Source organism: Eumetopias jubatus, unplaced genomic scaffold, assembly GCF_037043125.1.
Source record: "Eumetopias jubatus isolate StellerSeaLion01/CBP00866 unplaced genomic scaffold, mEumJub1_p1.0 scaffold_1, whole genome shotgun sequence".
In the NCBI taxonomy this organism is placed as follows: domain Eukaryota; kingdom Metazoa; phylum Chordata; class Mammalia; order Carnivora; family Otariidae; genus Eumetopias; species Eumetopias jubatus.
In genome coordinates, this window is record NW_028274807.1 from 36,205,712 (window position 1) to 36,221,639 (window position 15,928).

Below are 15,928 nucleotides of genomic sequence, written 5' to 3' on the forward strand. Positions count from 1 at the left end.
TGAATGCTTCTAACTACCCTTTACCTACAGCTTTCAGAGAATTAGAAAGGTGTTCCTCTCATTAACATAAGGAATTGCAGGATTTCACTATTGATATGCACAGCTTCCTGTCATATTCAAGCAGGTGATTCAGAAGGGAACACTTCAAAATCATTTCAGAAATTCTTTTCCCCAAGTTTATCTGTCTGGTGATGTTAGATGAAGAATTATATTTCTTTGATCGTACTTCTAACTTCCAGATTTCACACGATTTCATTTCATTGGTGGAACAAAAACGAGGTGTCTCTAGGCACAGGAGTCTGGGAAACATAGTTCCTAGACTTACAGCTCCAGTAAGAGAATGAAGAGTGCAATATGAGAGAAGGGCGGTGAAGAGATTTTTCTAAATTGTACACAGCTGTTGGCTGCATATTTACATAGAAATGTGTCAATTATTTGAAGTCGTTCATCTCAAAAAAATCCTTTCAACAAATTAATTCTTATAAATTCACTATTTTAAGATTAAAACTACTATTTATCTGTATAAGAGTCCCTCAATTAGGAAGAGCTGATGAGAATAGTTTTGTGGTACCCTGTACAGAATAACCACCCTACTTTTCAGACAAAACAGCTGGTGTCAGCAATACACCAGGAGAAACTCCTTGGAGATGTGTTCATGATCCCCATAGGTAGATGGGACTATGGGCAGTAAGTCACTGAACCTAAAGTTTTATAACTTAAGATGTTTTAAAGTTTAAAAGATTGCTCAAGGAGAACCACCACACTCCTTCCCCAAAGCATTCACACCACATGAGTTTCTTGTAAAGGTAACACCACCCTGGGGGTGGTGTGAAATAACGAGTGAGTTTCAAGTTAAGGTTTTCCACCAGTTCAGCCATCCCTTTGGGATGGCAATCCAAAATGAATTTTTAAATGAGGTATAGAGTCCTGAAAAGTTCTATTTCTGCCATACTCAAGCATAAATTAAGATTAATACTTCGTAGAGAAGGATACCATATCTTGATTAGATCTTGAGTTTATGAAGCTGAAGGAAGAATTTTATGGGATTCTACATTTATATATATATTTTTAAAGATTTTATTTATTTATCTGACAGAGAGACAGCAAGAGAGGGAACACAAGCAGGGAGAGTGGGAGAGGGAGAAGCAGGCTTCCCAATAAGCAGGGAGCCTGATGCAGGGCTCGATCCCAGGGCCCTGGGATCATGACCTGTGCCAAAGGCAGACGCTTAACAACTGAGCCACCCAGGGACACCTAAATTTATATTTTTGTACTTGAAAAAAAATCTATGTTTAAACAGTGAAGGTGAAAATGTGTCTTTAAGGCAAGAATGCTAGGTGCTTCTTCTACTCACACAGCTTTGGAATACAGGTTTACATCTTCATTCAACTGCTTTAGGATTACTATGTATAACTATGTAGTTGTAAGTCGTACTTAATTCTCCCTCTTATGCCCCTTCCAGTAGTCCAGAGTTGTGGTGTCACCCTTCTAAGGCATTTTTGATCAACATTTCACTAGTCTATTAGGGACTAGTACACTGGGAATTATTTTTAGATTTTATTATAGATATTAAAAGAATTATCATACTCATTTTTATATAGCTTCACTTTTAGCCTAATATTCTGTTAGATTTGTTATATGAACTGTACAGTGTCAGTTATTCTGAATTTGTTGCCATTCATACCTCAATCCAATGATACTAATAATAAAAGTTTGTAAAAGTAAGTGAAAGAAAGAAAAGGAAAATTTACAATATCACTAGATATCTATAATATGTTGTAATATATAAAACATTCCATTTTTTTCTACCATTTGAACTCAAGCTTTATATCTTTGTGGATAATTTGCATTTTATACTCCATCATTATATTGAATATGTATGTATACATTTATAAATACATGCATATATATATATAATATATATAAATAAATATAAATCCTGGACAATTTATTGCAAAAAAATTCTCTCAATAGTTAATTCTTATAACTATTTTAAGATTAAAACTACTATTTATCTGTATAAGAGGTCCTCAATTAGGAAGAATAGAGAATATATATATAGTCTATATATAGTGTGTATATATATATATCCTGGATAATTTATATATATATATATGTGTGTGTGTGTGTGTGTGTGTGTAGACTATATAAATATATAGACAATGTTGATATATATATTTATAGATAATTTATATATACATATATAAATTATCTGGGATTTATACTATGTTACATGATATATATTATATACCATATATATGTTACAATTATGATATAATGTCTATTAATATCATTATTTTTAATAGGTCATTTTGATATGTATTATTTTCACGTTAAAATGTCAAGTCAGAATATTTGAAGGGTCTGAAGTTTTACCTTAATAATAAGCTCAAAATTTAGTCCATCAAAGTTTCATAGACCCTGGCAGACAACTACAAGGCCTTGGGATCATAGACAAAAGACAGTCTATTGATCATAGCAATGGGTGTGAATAACATCTTGCATCTGTTCTGCAAGCCCTAATTTTCCCATGGTAACACAAAGATTGAATCATCTATGCATACAATGGGGTGCATTACAGGAGATAAACCCTAAGATTTTATTATGGACACTGTTCATAAACTTGCCTATTTCTCCCACACTAGAGAAAGACTTTTTCTGGAATGCAATTCAAACTTCTCCAGGAAAAGAGAAAGAAGTCTCTATCTTTGCTATCTGGAAATGTAAGTAAATCTGCTTCAGTGTGTGCCACTGTATTTTTCCAGGGCTATGCATTTATATAAGCACAAACAGAAGAAAATGTAGTCTGATGGAATTTGCTGTTAATACCTAATCATATAGGAACATGAAAGATCTATGGCCAATTGTTTCCTAACAACACATACACATACAAACCATAAATCTATCACATTTATGTTTTTATAACTAAGTAAATATATGTATATAAATGTAAATATAAATTCTCCTTGTGCTAAAGGAGTTATCATAGCCTTGAATTATATTCTATCATAGCCTTGGATATGAAGCACATACATATAGTAGTTTTGTTAGTTAACTATACATTAATTAAAATATTCAGAATAATTTTTGTAATTCTTAGAAGAACATACACGCTATTTAAATTATGCATTTATAGTGATAAAAGGCTAACAAAGTAAAAATGGTTGTGAAATCAGTGTTTATAATGATTGTGGGTTGAATGTTCAGATTATAAACTTCAATTTACATAAAAATGACTGCTTCGAATGTGGAATTTGAAATTCTTTGTATTGAGAATTATTGTCTCATTGATTTTTTTTCTTATGGAAAAGCAGATGCTCCATATTAGATGTGATTTCAATTCACATTCAACATTTTTATTGCTAATTATTCTTAACTAAATATGTTGTCCATATCAACAGCCCACTTTGGAGAATACAAAAATGCTGTTGTTGTTTTGTTTCTTAAAACTCAAAATATTTATGTCTAGGGTGGAAAGCAGTTTAATTTTAGTTATCCTCTCTGTCTTCTCCTGAGAGTTTTCATCCTACTAGCTTTAGGAATAAGAAATGATGTTAATAGTGGTGGCACTTTGGGAAGCAAAACAATTATTATATTTAGAGATAAGTTAAAAGGGATTTATTATACTTTAGCCTTTGACAATAGAGAATGTTCATAATGAATTTATTCATAGGAATAAAGACAGTGGTTCAATTCTGTTTTTTATTAGAGTTTGTGATTGGCAGGGATCCCATACTATATAGGAAACTCCTTTTAATACTCATGATAGGGGCACCTGGGTGGCTCAGTCAGTTAAACATTTGACTCTTGGTTTCGGCTCAGGTCATGATCTCACAGTCCTGGGATCAAGCCCTGTATTGAGTTCCACACTCAGTGCAGAGTCTTCTGCAGATTCTCCCTCTTGCTGCCCCTCCCTGCTTGCTCTCTCTCCCTAAAAGAAAGAAATAAAATCTTTATATACTCCAGAAAAATACATACAATTGTATTTGCCTGATTGATTCCTGTGGTAGAGAATTATCACTTTTCATCTGGAATTTCAAATTCTTCAATTGCTACATAGTTATCTGATATATTTTTGGTGTCATATAGTGCCAATATTTGGTGGTAGGTATAGTATAACTTCTAGAAAAAATTTTAATATACAGTTATGTACTCCATTTTTTTTCAAATAAGAAAATTACCTAATATTGTCTAGTGATATACCAAGGCCAGAATTCATATTTTGTTTGTTTGTCTCCAGTGTCCATCATTTTCAATGTGCCATCTGGTAAGAGAAGTTCTACTCTTTATACCCACTATGGCTTTTGCTATGGGCCTAGCTAACACTGAAAATCCAGGATAGATGTTGATTTAAAATATAAAGAAAACATTTCTAAAGTGAACTGAGGAATAAACTGAGCTTTATTTACCTTGAAGTTAATTTATCATCTGAAATAGAGGGGAGAAAAAAAGCATCTTTTGGTAATTGTATAATTGAGAAATTTGTAATTTGTAATGTGTAAGACTTTACTATTTGAAGTGAAAGAATTGTTTGGTACAATATAGAGCATGTTTTTAAAAGTCTATAAATCCCTTCATTTCACTCAAAATTATTTTTAAAAATATAGATTAATGTTAATATGGTAAACTCAATTTCATTATGTGCATTAAGTAAATAAATAAAATGTCTTCAAATTAGGTTACCAAAAATGTATAGAAGTGATGATATATACTCTTGATGCTCGTTAATTTCTTGTTGAATCAGAATTACCAGTCTGAATCTTAACCTCAAGTGAGAATTCACATCTGAGAGCCTTTTATTGAGCCTGAATAGTGTGAATAGGCAGCCTAGATAGATATTTTCTTTGGCCCTGCTGTTCTTCATATGCTTCTTTGCTAGGATCCAATTCCTGTTGTGAGGATTATCATCAATTGCCAGGATATCATGAGTAAGTAGATGATTCTAATCAACCCCAAATACTTCATATTTATTCTGCATCAGTAAAACTGACCAAATTAAATGAAATTATTTCACCGTGATTTTCAAAAATTCAAATGTGTACAAATTTATTTTGTGCTTTCGTACTCAAAGTAGCTCCAGAAATTGCTTAGAACTTACATTCGCATAGTGTTCATCTACATCATAATTATTTCCCATACCATTAGAATCACTTAGTCTCCTTTTCCACTCAGCATAATTCTAAATCTAAATTATCACTCATATAGATTAAGATAATTGTAAAAATTAATTTTGTACATTTGCCACAAGTCATTATTATAATGAATACATTTGTCTTTTTAAAATCTGGTGGGCTAAACCATTTTCCAGGTCAGCTTAAGTACCTTAAATAAAATCTACTGAATAAGCAATATCCAATCATGTCTTTAGTATAAATGCACAAATTTGGAAAGGTCAGGAAGCAGAGCTAAGCTTGGAGAGCACTAAAGTAAACAAACTGAGCAGGGTGAGCATTGGAGCAAAACAAAATGATGCTGAAACAAGAGTGAACAAAGCTCAGCTAGGTTAGAAGCCCCACTAAGCAAACAGGGAACAGTGCTGTGCTCAAAAGAAGAGTAAGAACTCTAGGGAAAGCTTTGAGGCAGTTAACAAAATTCATTATGAGTTCCTCTACCTTCAAATGCACTTTAGTTATTTCAATCCCATCTGTGAACTGTCTGGACATACAGAGAGGCATTGCCAAAAACATAATAGTGATGGGTTAATTAGGGGAAAAATCAGTAGGCTACTTTTATTAGACTATTGTTCTATCAATTTGGTTTTCAAAAATAAGTTATGTAGAACTCCATTTCCATTTATAACAGATTAAGTGCTACTTGATCAGCCCTACCATCGTAAATCATTTTTAAAATAGACAAAATATAAGAGGCAGTTCTTTTCAGGTATTGGATAACAGGAAGTTCAAGTTTATAATTCATGATAGAAGAAAAATTCATGAGGTGAACCACATGATTAGTCTTGCTCCAAGCTGCATTGAGCTAGAGTCAAAAAAACCATGGTGATTCCCTGCACAAAATAATCAGATCAGAAGAAACACCTAGAATTTTCAGGGTAGGTCCTTAGAAAGTAGATGTGTAGGTGGTAGGGGAGCATCAAAAATCACTGTGAAAGTTCCCCCATAAATCCTTAGATGACAGTGAGGCTGTATATGCACAGGGTAAAACCCGAGGCTTATCAGAGAGAGTATTCATTTGTCAGACTTACTACAAGTTTGAGAGACAAGTAGATACAGGAGAGGCCAAGCAGTGCTGGGAGATTTTAGATATTGGTTCATCCAAAGTAGAGCAATATGTTTATCACAAAAGGCATCTGGCTGAGATGACAGGATTACATGTAAGAATCACAACTACTCCATGAGAGAAGAATTTATCTTCTAGACCTGCTCTAACAAAGGTAAAACCAAGGCTTGACAAGATCTTCACTGAATGCAGAGATTGGATTGAAAGTCATGACAAGTTAGAAGGGCTTTGAAGCCAACTTAGATCTCTAATTATACATTTGTATAATTTAGAAATCCTAAGTTTAAAGAGTACAAAGGATCAAAATGATTAGCCAGTAATTCAACTATCTGCTAGAAGAAAAATCAACACAACACGCCACAGGAAGATAGCTCACCCCAGAGTCTCTACAATAGTTAATCCATAATATAAGGCAGACAACTAAAAATTATTAGACATGCAAAGAAACCAGAAAATGTGATCCACCAAGATTCAAACTGTCAACAGAAAGGCTTAGACACAAATTATGAAACTAGCAGACAATGATTTAAAAGCAGCTATTTATAAATATGTTCATGATCTTTGAAAAATATAATCTTAATGAATAAATAGATAAGTGATCTTGTAACCCCTGAAAGAGTCTGCATTGTGTGAATGGAGGTCTCAGTCTTTGGATTCCCCATGAGAAGAGTTATATGGGGATCCACAATTGAATATAGACAGCCAGAAATAAAGTAACAAGTACCAAAGCACTTTATTAAAGCAAAAAGTACTCTCTCAAGGTGGGAGAGCAGACAGGTTCCAGGAGGTGCAACCAGACCTAGGTTGTTTTGGGATTGGATAGTTGTTGTGTTTCTCTGGATTACAAGAACTGTAATGTACAGTGGGGTGGTCTTTATGGGAGGTTGCTTCCAACCATTTGGGGAACTCCTCTCAACTTTTTGACCCTACAACATTTATACCAGAACCATCATGGCAGCATTCTTCAGGGGTAGAGGAAGGGGGGTGGTATCCACAATGCAAATGCATTATACTAAGTCTAGGGGTTACCCTGTGGCAGAGGTAGAAGAGAGTGCATGCTCCTTACCTGTGGCTCTTGATCTGTCAGCCCTGAGGTCTTGGAAGCCACAAGGTCAGGATGTGCCCCCCAGGGCTTTTAGTGTGTAGCTTATTTATCACTGTCCTTGCCTCCAGCTCATGTCTCTATCATTCCCCTTCAAGGACTTGGGACTCTGCTTGGGGGCATTCTTTCCACTGCTCATGTCTAGCTTCTACCTAACAATCTCAATATAGAAACAGATTCTATAAATAAAGTACCAAATAGAAATTCTATAATTGAAGGGTATAATCATTAAAAGGAACATTGCACTGGATGAGTAATACAGATTTAGTGAAATTGAGCAGTACCCAGTTTGAAAGACTAAATCCAAGAACCAGAGACAAAAAACTAAAGAAAATTAATGGAGGCCTCAGGATCTTGTGATAAAATATCAAATGTCAAACATACTTGTACAGTAATCCTAGGGGAGAAAGAATGAGAGTAGGGCAGGAAAAAAAAAAGATTTAAACATATAAAAATTGAATTTTTCTAAAATTAGAGGGGGGAATCAGTAATATACAGATTTAGAGTTTGCTATCTCTTAGCAAGATAAGTACAAAGACAACGATACCTAGTCAAATCATAGGTGAACTCATAAAAACCAAAGATAGAGGGAAAATATTAAAAGTTGTCACAGTGACAAGATATAATATAAAGAAACCAAATATATAAAGAGTGGCTGATTATTCATTCATCAGAGACAATAAGGATAGAAATAATGGTTCAAGATTTTAAAAATACTGGAAAGGAAAAACCAAATAAAACACTTCCATCCCTGGAACAAATTTATTAATCATCCCCCATATACTTACTTGATTAATCCAATGCATTTTCATTTTACAGCCAAGATGCTTTCTAATATGTAAATATACTCATATAACATTCCTGCTTCTAATTCTTTACTAGCTTCCATTTGTCCTGATGATAAAATCTAAACATAGCATTTCTAAAAGTAGTATACAAGACACTTCAGCCTAATTTTTCAACTCCACCTTCATACTTTATATAAAATCAAGTTAGATTGAACTTCTCTTTTTTCCAACAAAATGCCATGTTTCCTCTTTCATCCCTGACATTTGAACATAAAGTTTTCTCTTATCCCAATCTCTTCTGCATACAATCCTTCACATTATGTTCAGTTAGTATATTACTTAGGGTATTCCAGGTTATAATGTAGAAACAGACAACCCTCAATTTAGAGTGACTTAAAACCTCAAAGGTGTAAAATTGTCCTCATGCAAGTTACGCTGCTGGTTGAGAAAACTCACCAGAGAAACCAACCTCCAGTCTTTATACCATGTGCTTCCATGATAGCTGGGACGGAGGAAGAAAGTGTAGAGTGGTGTTCTAGCATTGTTACAACTGTACTAGGAAGAAACATGTAACTCTTCTTCTCAAAATCCATTGGCCTAAAAGGCAGGAAACTATCATCTCCCACTATGCTAGAAGGAGAGGACTATCAAATTGCCTATTGCAGTGAATAGTAATTATTCATATCTAATAACTGCTACTGATCTTACCTCCTTTTAATGTAGAATGTTATTTTCTCTTGAAGAATTTCTCCCTCACAACTCATCCCATTTCAGCCTCGATACTCCTCTCATATTTTTTTCAAGTACATATCACAGATTTCTTACATCAGCAATTATGTTGTTCTACTACTGTTTATTTAATTATATATGTCCCCCTTGGTATAAGGAAAGCTACAGAAGGTCATTTTGCAACAGAATGCCTACTGTGATGGCAAAATTATAATTTATTGATATTCCTTAAATATACATATATATCAGTCCTAAAGCAAAAATTATCAATAGTTTCAGGAAGTATTTAGTCCTATACTTTCATAGTATTTTATCTAAAATGAAAAGTTGAAAAAAACCTTACATTTCACCAAAGTATTATACAACTCATCATTCTTAGACATACTGTACAAAATAGTATTTAACAGGGTAAAGAAATAATAGGCTAAAATCTACTCATTAATATGGAGAATTAAAAGGAAAATTAGGGAGTAAATAAAAATGCTGATAGTAATGATCTATCATTTTTAACTATTTTATATCTAAGATTCTTGAAGATCTTGCAAGTATCCAATTTTTTTTAGTCAGTAGTTTGAGTTTCTGAGATCCCTATCAAACAAATTGTAGTCTAAAAAGTGTAAGATGACCTCTTTAAAATACATTGCAACAAAACATGTCACTCCATGAATGCTTTTGTGGCTTTAGTGTACTGTTCAAATACCATACCCCTCAACATTATGTTTGACCAGCATATTTTAGATTTGCCCTACTTATATAATAGAAGGCATACAAAAAGAAGCAAACACACCAATTTGTTTGGTTATCTCCTATATTCACACTCCATATCCATCATAAAGTTTTTTTCAGGTTTAAACAGCAAAAACTTATTTATTCTCATGTTTGAAGGAAATAATGTAGTGCTAATACATAACTGAAGCATACAAAACTATACTGAGTTTTACCAAAACAAGCATGGAAATTTATATGAATCAAGAATTATCCAAATGCTTGGGAGCAAATAATGGCTTGTGGAAATATTTATGAAACAAATAAGAGGGAATTCCAAAGAGAATACCACCAAACTATCCTTTAAAGTATGTATGTATATGTGTATGCTTAGTTATTTTTGCCATAAAATAAAATTGATTCCTCAATTTTAATAAAGGTAAAATATAGTGGAATGTTTTGTACCCAGTAAAATTATATCATTGAATAAGATTAATAACTAATGTTTAAAATATATTATATAAGATGTTAATATAAATGTATGTTTGATATAGGCTGCAAATATTATGAAAAATATGTAATCATGGTTAATAATGATATTTAAATAATAGCTGATATTCTTTGAAAGAATGTGTCACTTGGCTAAGTAAATATAGTATTTCACTTTTAAACTTTTTTTATTATGTTATGTTAGTCACCATATAGTACATCATTAGTTTTTGATGTAGTGTTCCATGATTCATTGTTTTGTACAACACCCAGTGCTCCATGGTATACATGCCCTCCTTATCACCCATCACTGGGCTAACCCATCCACCTACACCCTCCCCTCTAAAACCCACAGTTTGTTTTAAAAATAACATATAAAACAAAATTAAACAATTGCAAAAAGGATATTCAGTATTTAGTGTTATGAACAAAAATTTATTATAGTCATCTAATTTGAAGATTTTTTCTTTATATTCAAATTTAGCACCAAGAACTGTTATTAATTCTACACAATAAATGCCATAAATATTTAGTTCTTTTTAGTTATCAAAAATTTAACATTAAAGGCTATGTACAAAATGAAAAGTAAATTTAACAAAATCCTTAATTTGAAGAACTAAAGTAGCAGTTGCATTAACAAAAAGAGAAACATTATAAATATAATCCAGGTAAATTTTGCTACCTTAGTAGTAGTACATTCCTTATTTCAGAAAACAAGCATTTAATATATAGAACTATAAACTTCATATTTTTTCTCTGTTTTCTCTTCCATTTGTGTAATCATGGAGCCATTTGGGGTATGGACAGGCAATGTATGGTACATTGCATCAGCCAGTAGAAGACAGTTGAGTTCTATAGTATTATAGTCACATATGAATTAGAAATCATTTTCTGTTCAGTAGATATGATAAGGAAGGAAAACTGTGAGAGTAAATACTTCCCTGGAAGACATTCTCAGTGTCAAGGAGATTATGAGTGTCAATGCTCTTTCTTTTGGGGGCTCTTGGGAGTGTGTCAGGTCAAAACATGCTAGTGCACAAAATATTTTTGTATTTTTTCTCTACTTCACAAATATATTCTTTATTTATTTGCTTATTTTAAAAGAAGAAATTATTGCTGGGCAATGCCAAAAGAAAAGAAAATTACTGGTGTCAGGTCTGATCCCAAATTGACTATCATACTCAGATAATCACCATGACTCAAATTCTTTCTCTTCTGAAGATAATTTAGAGACCATCTGTCTTTGCTAAAGCCTATATCTTAATGCAGGGGAGAATATGCATTGTTCTGATACTCCATTCCAAAATGTTTCAACACATACATTCATCTTCCTGAATAGTTTTAAATAAACACAACTTTCCTCACTTCTGTCATATACATAAGTACTGGATACCTGCAATGATGCTGATTTCCTTAAATCCAGTTGTGAGCTATATGAGAGCCAATGCTAGACAGGGAGAAAGCAACTGATTCCAATGCAGATACAGTAGAAATGCATCCTGAAGGACAATGAGGTCCACACTTCAAGGAGAACCTGTCAAGCTTGAAGAAAAAAGCAGTTCAAGGTCCTGGTTTCTGATAAGATCACAGGGCAGAGAAAAATTAACAAATATCACAAGTGAAGTAAATGAAGAATATAAGATATCTCTTTTCTTTATTTTCCCAAATACACTTATTAGGTAAATTAACTAAATGTTTTAATATAGCTTTTAGGTATTCATGCCTCTTCTGAAATTTGGATATTCTAAACTGTTTTTCCAAAAAGTAAATAAGGAGAACTGGAAAAATTTTATAAAATTAACTGTAAAAATGAATTTTAAATTGATTTTAGTGTTCTTCTCATATATTCATGTTTTTATTTTCATAAAATTGAATTGAAATAATTGCCTGACTTTTAAAACTCCTTTTTTTTTTTTGAGAGGGAGAGAGAGTGTGAGTGGGGTGGGAGGGAGTTGGGGGAGAGAGAGAGAGACTCCTAAGCAGGCTCCACACCCAGAGTGGAACCAGATACAAGGTTCAGTCTCACAACCCTGAGATCATGACCTGAGCCAAAATCAAGAGTTGGACACAACCAGTGAGCCATCCAAGCACCCTGAAAACTCTTTATATCTCTAAAGGAGGAAGTACAAATAAATGTTTTAGTTCTTTTGATAATTCATCTTTTTTTCCCAGTCCTAACAAAAACACACAACTGTCTATAGAAAATAATGACATTTCCTTCAAAAAAGGAGAAGAAATATTCTAATTACCTGGTAAAGAATGTCTTTAATTTCATTGTTGCTTAGAAGGTTTATAAGGCATTGCAAAAATTTTTAATTACAGAGGCAATGAAAGCCAGTTTCCAGTAAGATTCCATGTGTATTCATACATATATATGTATTTATATAAATATGAATACACATATGCATTGATTGCATATGTATTTATGTTTGTATATATCTGTATATGTATATGTGTGTGTATATATTATATATATATATATATATATATATATATATATATATATATATATATATATATATATATATATATAGGGTGGCTCAGTCAGTTAAGCTCAGGTCATGATCTCAGGGTCCTAGGATCAAGCCCCACACTGGGCTCCTGCTCAGTGGGGAATCTGCTTCTCCCTCTGCCTCTCCCCCCACTCATGCTTTCTTTCCCTCTCTCTCACTCATTCTGCTCCCTCTCTCAAACAAATAAATATATAAAGTCTTTTAAAAAAATAAAATGTGAGAAGTGATCACTATTTTTAAATTTGGAAGAAGTTGATATAGAGGGTTTAAAATTATGTCATGGAAATGTGAAATAAAAGAATAATTTTTGAAGTCTCTGCTTGTTAAATAAGGCAAAAGGAGCAAATCCAATGAATACAAATATAACAGCTTAAAGCTGCATACATATAGGTTTCACAAGGATGATGACCTTAGCAAAAGTTTAACCATGAAATGAAATGGCATAAAAGGAAGAGAAAAAGAATTTAAAATAAGAATAGCTCTTCTTATATTTTTTACATATAAACAAAACTTAATTTCTAACATCAACACATATAAGTGTATAGTTCAGTGCAGCTGCTTGGTTGTAAAAATAAAGAAAAGTAAATTACAGATAATTTTAATGAAATAAGCTGCCAGACGGTCATGACTCTCAATAGTGCTTATCAAGGAAGATATTTTCTTTGCTCTTTAAACATGAAAAAAGGAGGCACATTTAATGGCTCCATAGGGATGATAGTTTGTTTTCAAATCTGCTTCGCAAAATGTTGGCTTTGAAGATGATTTTTTTTATGTTCTGAGATTTGAATTTCGGAGTTCTTGTTTTTCATACTGTTTTTCTATAATCAAAAGATAAACATAATAAAGTGTTTAAAGGAATAAAGAATAATTCTGTTTGAAATCATAAAAAAGTCCTAACAAAATATACAAAACCAAACATGATGTCTTTGTTTAAAACATCAACAGTAAGAATAAATTAAGTCAAATATTCAACACTTTCTCTTGATCTTTCAGTAGGTTTTTATTTTTGAACAGATCTTTGCAATGTGTTTTGCATTATAAGCAATATGGAGAGAAAAGATTTTGATGAATGTTAGAACCTGCTGATAGTTAATGGTTGCCACTTTAACAAATGGATACACAAACACAAATACATATAGGTTAGCATCCCTGAAAATATTTAATAAAGGACCAATTTGGAAATTTTTTATTACATCAAGTTACCTGAATTGTTCTAGTTCCAACTCTTTTTTAGCTCAAAAGATTATTGCATTGTAGATCATGTGAGAAAAACTGTGAGACATTTATTTAAACCAGAGCATTTAAGACATAATTTATTGATCATTCTAAAATGACAAATTTATTAATTACTATTTTCAAAACTAAATCTGTGTTTTAAGATACTAGGAAATGTCTGGTTAATAGAATGATTTTAGTGTTTTACTAGTTAAAAATTAATCAAACCAATAGTTAGTACTTTTACTTACATTAAAATGTACAACCTTGTAAAAAATAAATAAATAAAATGTACAACCTTGAAAAATAATAGGTAACACACTGAAAACTACTAGGAAAAAAGATGAAAAGGATTTTTAAAATCATCACACTTTAGTCCAAATTGTGTCAATAATTTTACTACTTCTTCATCCTGGTATCTAAAATCTATTCACAACTTCCAAGAAGTAGATATCAGAGATTAAGATCTAAAAACTAGGGGCGCCTGGGTGGCTCAGTCGTTAAGCATCTGCCTTCGGCTCAGGTCATGACCCCAGGGTCCTGGGGTCGAGCCCCACATCGGGCTCCCGGCTTGGCAGGAAGCCTGCTTCTCCCTCTTCCACTCCCCTTGCTTGTGTTCCCTCTCTCACTGTGTCTCTATCTGTCAAATAAATAAAATCTTTAAAATAAAAAGAAAAAAAGTAGCCAATCCTATAAAAAAAAGATCTAAAAACTAAGCACTAGTTCTATAATCTCTTGCTATTTATAATTCTCAAACTCTCAAGAAAAAAATGAAGACCTTTAGAATGGTATCAATTTCCCTGAATTTACATAAAAAGAAATTAGAAATAATGTTAATGTTATAGCTCTTGTGTTGCACTACCCTGCATAGCACACACCTGCTTTAAAAACAGTTAATTTCATCATTGTATTGTAGAAGTTAATTATTATTTTAAAATATATACTTATCACACTAATCATGATCCATTCACCTGTGTCTTTCTACACATCAAAACACAAAACTTAGAAATTCATTAGAGTTGGGCACTATATTATTCTACTCCACAAAATACATAATATTCATCACCAGTTTTGATGCACATCCAGTTTTGTGAACCTTTTTACTAGGTTCCAGAAATTGGTAAATATACAAAATAATGACTCTGTATTATAAAAATTAAAACACACACACACAAGCAAAAAAAAAACAGCTCAAAGATGAAGAGAGCTGGAAGAAGTAGTCTCCCCAGTGTTACAGGGAAAAAAAAAAAATTAGGGAAGTGCAAAATGATGATCATTCATGAACTTGTCAGAAAACTCAGGTCCCAGGACAGAGTCATATAAAATCTAGAGGTATAGAACCTGAGCATTTATTTAAATGAAGGAAATGTCAGTGGATACAATATAATCTGATAGACTATTTGACCAGTAACACTGATAAATTGTTGTGCTATCATGAAAGTATGAAGCTCCTGAGTTTAGAGTCATAGAAGAATTCCCACTCATTTACATCCTTTCCTGCCAGGAATCTCACTAGGCTGTTCCAAGGAGGATTAGGGACAATATGAAAAAGTACCCCCCACTTAATTCAGGCTAAAGGTGGGGAATGGCAGTCTTTGTGAACTCCAGCCAGATTCCTTTCCAACATCTTCCTCACAGAACATGTTATTTGTAGGATAAAGGATACCAAGGCCTGTGGCTCAGTGCAATGCTGAAATTTCATCATAGTTGAGAGATAGGAAGGAAGGTCTCTACTGAGTCATCTAACTTATCTCACGTAAGTAACAAAATAATTAATCCTTAGAAGGAAGGGTTTCAACCATGTAACATAAGGATCCTGAGGTTTACCAACTGCACATTGGGGAAAGGAACTGGATGGAGGAGAGTTCCATACTCTGACGAGAAGCAGGACTATTTGCAAGGGCCAAAACTGATATGCAAATCCATTGTGTTTCCCAAATACAAGCTTAATCATTACATCAGGAAAGCCTCTATCCCCATCACCATATAAACAAGCCTTAAGTAAAATAGGACATTGGGAGAACTGGAATAGCTGTCAGAAAAACGGTCTTTCTGAGGAGCAGCCCAAGGAGAAGAGCCAAAGTCAAACAAAGAGAAAAAAAAAATGGTATACTCTAAGAGGAATTTGAAGTTACTTGTGCCTATAGAAA